Source organism: Columba livia, unplaced genomic scaffold, assembly GCF_036013475.1.
Source record: "Columba livia isolate bColLiv1 breed racing homer unplaced genomic scaffold, bColLiv1.pat.W.v2 Scaffold_148, whole genome shotgun sequence".
Taxonomy (NCBI): domain Eukaryota; kingdom Metazoa; phylum Chordata; class Aves; order Columbiformes; family Columbidae; genus Columba; species Columba livia.
In genome coordinates this window covers 474,885-482,898 of record NW_027043044.1, presented here as the reverse complement: position 1 = coordinate 482,898, position 8,014 = coordinate 474,885, and positions in this window count along the sequence as shown.

The window sequence follows — 8,014 nt, the reverse complement described above, 5'->3', positions numbered from 1 at the left end:
TGCAAGAGACAAGTCGGGTAGAAAGATATGGGACAGAGGGAGAAAGCGAAGGGAGCAGGAGAAAGGGAAGGAAGAATAAAAAGTAGTGTTGGGCTGCAGGAGTGAGATGGAGGAATTGCAAGAAAAGAGGCAGGAAGCAGGAGAGTGAGAGAAAAGGAAATAAGAGACATGCAGCCAGACGAGGGCTTAGTGAGAGAGGATGGGACAGAGAACAGGATGAGAAGGACATAAGGCAAGGCTAGGACAGGCAAGGACAGGCAAGGCAAGGCTAGGCTGCAGGACATGTTTTTGCTTTATAGTTTCTAGCACATTCGTCTTCAGACTAGGAGGAAAGCCATAAGACCGTATGGATTAGGCCCAAGCAAAAACCCCAGCTACCTCAGACACTTAGACTAAGCCTAAAATACCAAGATCTCGCCATAAGGATGGTTTTTAATACTGTACTTCCACAATCTGCTGGCAGTACAAAAAAATAAGCTGCAGATCTCCTTAGGCTGAGTCATGGTGCTTTGGGGCAGGGACCATGCATATCATGGGAATATTTCAGAGTTTCTGCTCTGTTTTCAGTGTATGACACCAAAACACCCACCTGATGACATCCTTTCAAGAGCAAAGGCAGCAATTTGCAGAATTCCGCTTCTTAGGGGAAGTGAGAAATTGCTGAGCTGACACCAAGTCCTGCAGTGTCCCTGTCACCTGCAGAGCCACCGCATCCTCGCCACGGTAGCGGGCATTGTGACAAAGGTTCTATGTCAGCTGGGTGTGGCAGCCAGGCGCCCCCTAGGGGATGGGGAGCCTGTCAGCCCCGGGCCTGTCACTGCCTGGTGTCCCTGCTGCCACCAGCCAGGCCTCTGAAAACTTGTCAAACCATGCCCAGACTTGGGGCCAGTTTGGCCCAAAGTCTGCAAGAGACAAGTCGGGAAGAAAGATATGGGACAGAGGGAGAAAGCGAAGGGAGCAGGAGAAAGGGAAGGAAGAATAAAAAGTAGTGTTGGGCTGCAGGAGTGAGATGGAGGAATTGCAAGAAAAGAGGCAGGAAGCAGGAGAGTGAGAGAAAAGGAAAGAAGAGACATGCAGCCAGACGAGGGCTTAGTGAGAGAGGATGGGACAGAGAACAGGATGAGAAGGACATAAGGCAAGGCTAGGACAGGCAAGGACGGGCAAGGCAAGGCTAGGCTGCAGGACATGTTTTTGCTTTATAGTTTCTAGCACATTCGTCTTCAGACTAGGAGGAAAGCCATAAGACCGTATGGATTAGGCCCAAGCAAAAACCCCAGCTACTTGAGACAGTTAGACTAAGCCTAAAATACCAAGATCTCTCCATAAGGATGGTTTTTATACTGTACTTCCACAATCTGCTGGCAGTACAAAAAAATAAGCTGCAGATCTCCTTAGGCTGAGTCATGGTGCTTTGGGGCAGGGACCATGCATATCATGGGAATATTTCACAGTTTCTGCTCTGTTTTCAGTGTATGACACCAAAACACCCACCTGATGACATCCTTTCAAGAGCAAAGGCAGCAATTTGCAGAATTCCGCTTCTTAGGGGAAGTGAGAAATTGCTGAGCTGACACCAAGTCCTGCAGTGTCCCTGTCACCTGCAGAGCCACCGCATCCTCGCCACGGTAGCGGGCATTGTGACAAAGGTTCTATGTCAGCTGGGTGTGGCAGCCAGGCGCCCCCTAGGGGATGGGGAGCCTGTCAGCCCCGGGCCTGTCACTGCCTGGTGTCCCTGCTGCCACCAGCCAGGCCTCTGAAAACTTGTCAAACCATGCCCAGACTTGGGGCCAGTTTGGCCCAAAGTCTGCAAGAGACAAGTCGGGTAGAAAGATATGGGACAGAGGGAGAAAGCGAAGGGAGCAGGAGAAAGGGAAGGAAGAATAAAAAGTAGTGTTGGGCTGCAGGAGTGAGATGGAGGAATTGCAAGAAAAGAGGCAGGAAGCAGGAGAGTGAGAGAAAAGGAAAGAAGAGACATGCAGCCAGACGAGGGCTTAGTGAGAGAGGATGGGACAGAGAACAGGATGAGAAGGACATAAGGCAAGGCTAGGACAGGCAAGGACAGGCAAGGCAAGGCTAGGCTGCAGGACATGTTTTTGCTTTATAGTTTCTAGCACATTCGTCTTCAGACTAGGAGGAAAGCCATAAGACCGTACGGATTAGGCCCAAGCAAAAACCCCAGCTACTTGAGACACTTAGACTAAGCCTAAAATACCAAGATCTCTCCATAAGGATGGTTTTTATACTGTACTTCCACAATCTGCTGGCAGTACAAAAAAATAAGCTGCAGATCTCCTTAGGCTGAGTCATGGTGCTTTGGGGCAGGGACCATGCATATCATGGGAATATTTCAGAGTTTCTGCTCTGTTTTCAGTGTATGACACCAAAACACCCACCTGATGACATCCTTTCAAGAGCAAAGGCAGCAATTTGCAGAATTCCGCTTCTTAGGGGAAGTGAGAAATTGCTGAGCTGACACCAAGTCCTGCAGTGTCCCTGTCACCTGCAGAGCCACCGCATCCTCGCCACGGTAGCGGGCATTGTGACAAAGGTTCTATGTCAGCTGGGTGTGGCAGCCAGGCGCCCCCTAGGGGATGGGGAGCCTGTCAGCCCCGGGCCTGTCACTGCCTGGTGTCCCTGCTGCCACCAGCCAGGCCTCTGAAAACTTGTCAAACCATGCCCAGACTTGGGGCCAGTTTGGCCCAAAGTCTCCAAGAGACAAGTCAGGAAGAAAGATATGGGGCAGAGGGAGAAAGCGAAGGGAGCAGGAGAAAGGGAAGGAAGAATAAAAAGTAGTGTTGGGCTGCAGGAGTGAGATGGAGGAATTGCAAGAAAAGAGGCAGGAAGCAGGAGAGTGAGAGAAAAGGAAAGAAGAGACATGCAGCCAGACGAGGGGTTAGTGAGAGAGGATGGGACAGAGAACAGGATGAGAAGGACATAAGGCAAGGCTAGGACAGGCAAGGACGGGCAAGGCAAGGCTAGGCTGCAGGACATGTTTTTGCTTTATAGTTTCTACCACATTCGTCTTCAGACTAGGAGGAAAGCCATAAGACCGTACGGATTAGGCCCAAGCAAAAACCCCAGCTACTTGAGACACTTAGACTAAGCCTAAAATACCAAGATCTCTCCATAAGGATGGTTTTTAATACTGTACTTCCACAATCTGCTGGCAGTACAAAAAAGTAAGCTGCAGATCTCCTTAGGCTGAGTCATGGTGCTTTGGGGCAGGGACCATGCATATCATGGGAATATTTCAGAGTTTCTGCTCTGTTTTCAGTGTATGACACCAAAACACCCACCTGATGACATCCTTTCAAGAGCAAAGGCAGCAATTTGCAGAATTCCGCTTCTTAGGGGAAGTGAGAAATTGCTGAGCTGACACCAAGTCCTGCAGTGTCCCTGTCACCTGCAGAGCCACCGCATCCTCGCCACGGTAGCGGGCATTGTGACAAAGGTTCTATGTCAGCTGGGTGTGGCAGCCAGGCGCCCCCTAGGGGATGGGGAGCCTGTCAGCCCCGGGCCTGTCACTGCCTGGTGTCCCTGCTGCCACCAGCCAGGCCTCTGAAAACTTGACAAACCATGCCCAGACTTGGGGCCAGTTTGGCCCAAAGTCTCCAAGAGACAAGTCGGGAAGAAAGATATGGGGCAGAGGGAGAAAGCGAAGGGAGCAGGAGAAAGGGAAGGAAGAATAAAAAGTAGTGTTGGGCTGCAGGAGTGAGATGGAGGAATTGCAAGAAAAGAGGCAGGAAGCAGGAGAGTGAGAGAAAAGGAAAGAAGAGACATGCAGCCAGACGAGGGGTTAGTGAGAGAGGATGGGACAGAGAACAGGATGAGAAGGACATAAGGCAAGGCTAGGACAGGCAAGGACGGGCAAGGCAAGGCTAGGCTGCAGGACATGTTTTTGCTTTATAGTTTCTACCACATTCGTCTTCAGACTAGGAGGAAAGCCATAAGACCGTATGGATTAGGCCCAAGCAAAAACCCCAGCTACTTGAGACACTTAGACTAAGCCTAAAATACCAAGATCTCTCCATAAGGATGGTTTTTAATACTGTACTTCCACAATCTGCTGGCAGTACAAAAAAATAAGCTGCAGATCTCCTTAGGCTGAGTCATGGTGCTTTGGGGCAGGGACCATGCATATCATGGGAATATTTCACAGTTTCTGCTCTGTTTTCAGTGTATGACACCAAAACACCCACCTGATGACATCCTTTCAAGAGCAAAGGCAGCAATTTGCAGAATTCCGCTTCTTAGGGGAAGTGAGAAATTGCTGAGCTGACACCAAGTCCTGCAGTGTTCCTGTCACCTGCAGAGCCACCGCATCCTCGCCACGGTAGCGGGCATTGTGACAAAGGTTCTATGTCAGCTGGGTGTGGCAGCCAGGCGCCCCCTAGGGGATGGGGAGCCTGTCAGCCCCGGGCCTGTCACTGCCTGGTGTCCCTGCTGCCACCAGCCAGGCCTCTGAAAACTTGTCAAACCATGCCCAGACTTGGGGCCAGTTTGGCCCAAAGTCTCCAAGAGACAAGTCGGGAAGAAAGATACGGGGCAGAGGGAGAAAGCGAAGGGAGCAGGAGAAAGGGAAGGAAGAATAAAAAGTAGTGTTGGGCTGCAGGAGTGAGATGGAGGAATTGCAAGAAAAGAGGCAGGAAGCAGGAGAGTGAGAGAAAAGGAAAGAAGAGACATGCAGCCAGACGAGGGCTTAGTGAGAGAGGATGGGACAGAGAACAGGATGAGAAGGACATAAGGCAAGGCTAGGACAGGCAAGGACGGGCAAGGCAAGGCTAGGCTGCAGGACATGTTTTTGCTTTATAGTTTCTAGCACATTCGTCTTCAGACTAGGAGGAAAGCCATAGGACCGTACGGATTAGGCCCAAGCAAAAACCCCAGCTACTTGAGACACTTAGACTAAGCCTAAAATACCAAGATCTCTCCATAAGGATGGTTTTTATACTGTACTTCCACAATCTGCTGGCAGTACAAAAAAATAAGCTGCAGATCTCCTTAGGCTGAGTCATGGTGCTTTGGGGCAGGGACCATGCATATCATGGGAATATTTCAGAGTTTCTGCTCTGTTTTCAGTGTATGACACCAAAACACCCACCTGATGACATCCTTTCAAGAGCAAAGGCAGCAATTTGCAGAATTCCGCTTCTTAGGGGAAGTGAGAAATTGCTGAGCTGACACCAAGTCCTGCAGTGTCCCTGTCACCTGCAGAGCCACCGCATCCTCGCCACGGTAGCGGGCATTGTGACAAAGGTTCTATGTCAGCTGGGTGTGGCAGCCAGGCGCCCCCTAGGGGATGGGGAGCCTGTCAGCCCCGGGCCTGTCACTGCCTGGTGTCCCTGCTGCCACCAGCCAGGCCTCTGAAAACTTGTCAAACCATGCCCAGACTTGGGGCCAGTTTGGCCCAAAGTCTCCAAGAGACAAGTCGGGAAGAAAGATATGGGGCAGAGGGAGAAAGCGAAGGGAGCAGGAGAAAGGGAAGGAAGAATAAAAAGTAGTGTTGGGCTGCAGGAGTGAGATGGAGGAATTGCAAGAAAAGAGGCAGGAAGCAGGAGAGTGAGAGAAAAGGAAAGAAGAGACATGCAGCCAGACGAGGGGTTAGTGAGAGAGGATGGGACAGAGAACAGGATGAGAAGGACATAAGGCAAGGCTAGGACAGGCAAGGACGGGCAAGGCAAGGCTAGGCTGCAGGACATGTTTTTGCTTTATAGTTTCTACCACATTCGTCTTCAGACTAGGAGGAAAGCCATAAGACCGTACGGATTAGGCCCAAGCAAAAACCCCAGCTACTTGAGACACTTAGACTAAGCCTAAAATACCAAGATCTCTCCATAAGGATGGTTTTTAATACTGTACTTCCACAATCTGCTGGCAGTACAAAAAAATAAGCTGCAGATCTCCTTAGGCTGAGTCATGGTGCTTTGGGGCAGGGACCATGCATATCATGGGAATATTTCAGAGTTTCTGCTCTGTTTTCAGTGTATGACACCAAAACACCCACCTGATGACATCCTTTCAAGAGCAAAGGCAGCAATTTGCAGAATTCCGCTTCTTAGGGGAAGTGAGAAATTGCTGAGCTGACACCAAGTCCTGCAGTGTCCCTGTCACCTGCAGAGCCACCGCATCCTCGCCACGGTAGCGGGCATTGTGACAAAGGTTCTATGTCAGCTGGGTGTGGCAGCCAGGCGCCCCCTAGGGGATGGGGAGCCTGTCAGCCCCGGGCCTGTCACTGCCTGGTGTCCCTGCTGCCACCAGCCAGGCCTCTGAAAACTTGACAAACCATGCCCAGACTTGGGGCCAGTTTGGCCCAAAGTCTCCAAGAGACAAGTCGGGAAGAAAGATATGGGGCAGAGGGAGAAAGCGAAGGGAGCAGGAGAAAGGGAAGGAAGAATAAAAAGTAGTGTTGGGCTGCAGGAGTGAGATGGAGGAATTGCAAGAAAAGAGGCAGGAAGCAGGAGAGTGAGAGAAAAGGAAAGAAGAGACATGCAGCCAGACGAGGGGTTAGTGAGAGAGGATGGGACAGAGAACAGGATGAGAAGGACATAAGGCAAGGCTAGGACAGGCAAGGACGGGCAAGGCAAGGCTAGGCTGCAGGACATGTTTTTGCTTTATAGTTTCTACCACATTCGTCTTCAGACTAGGAGGAAAGCCATAAGACCGTACGGATTAGGCCCAAGCAAAAACCCCAGCTACTTGAGACACTTAGACTAAGCCTAAAATACCAAGATCTCTCCATAAGGATGGTTTTTAATACTGTACTTCCACAATCTGCTGGCAGTACAAAAAAATAAGCTGCAGATCTCCTTAGGCTGAGTCATGGTGCTTTGGGGCAGGGACCATGCATATCATGGGAATATTTCAGAGTTTCTGCTCTGTTTTCAGTGTATGACACCAAAACACCCACCTGATGACATCCTTTCAAGAGCAAAGGCAGCAATTTGCAGAATTCCGCTTCTTAGGGGAAGTGAGAAATTGCTGAGCTGACACCAAGTCCTGCAGTGTCCCTGTCACCTGCAGAGCCACCGCATCCTCGCCACGGTAGCGGGCATTGTGACAAAGGTTCTATGTCAGCTGGGTGTGGCAGCCAGGCGCCCCCTAGGGGATGGGGAGCCTGTCAGCCCCGGGCCTGTCACTGCCTGGTGTCCCTGCTGCCACCAGCCAGGCCTCTGAAAACTTGTCAAACCATGCCCAGACTTGGGGCCAGTTTGGCCCAAAGTCTGCAAGAGACAAGTCGGGTAGAAAGATATGGGACAGAGGGAGAAAGCGAAGGGAGCAGGAGAAAGGGAAGGAAGAATAAAAAGTAGTGTTGGGCTGCAGGAGTGAGATGGAGGAATTGCAAGAAAAGAGGCAGGAAGCAGGAGAGTGAGAGAAAAGGAAAGAAGAGACATGCAGCCAGACGAGGGCTTAGTGAGAGAGGATGGGACAGATAACAGGATGAGAAGGACATAAGGCAAGGCTAAGACAGGCAAGGACAGGCAAGGCAAGGCTAGGCTGCAGGACATGTTTTTGCTTTATAGTTTCTAGCACATTCGTCTTCAGACTAGGAGGAAAGCCATAAGACCGTACGGATTAGGCCCAAGCAAAAACCCCAGCTACTTGAGACACTTAGACTAAGCCTAAAATACCAAGATCTCTCCATAAGGATGGTTTTTATACTGTACTTCCACAATCTGCTGGCAGTACAAAAAAATAAGCTGCAGATCTCCTTAGGCTGAGTCATGGTGCTTTGGGGCAGGGACCATGCATATCATGGGAATATTTCACAGTTTCTGCTCTGTTTTCAGTGTATGACACCAAAACACCCACCTGATGACATCCTTTCAAGAGCAAAGGCAGCAATTTGCAGAATTCCGCTTCTTAGGGGAAGTGAGAAATTGCTGAGCTGACACCAAGTCCTGCAGTGTCCCTGTCACCTGCAGAGCCACCGCATCCTCGCCACGGTAGCGGGCATTGTGACAAAGGTTCTATGTCAGCTGGGTGTGGCAGCCAGGCGCCCCCTAGGGGATGGGGA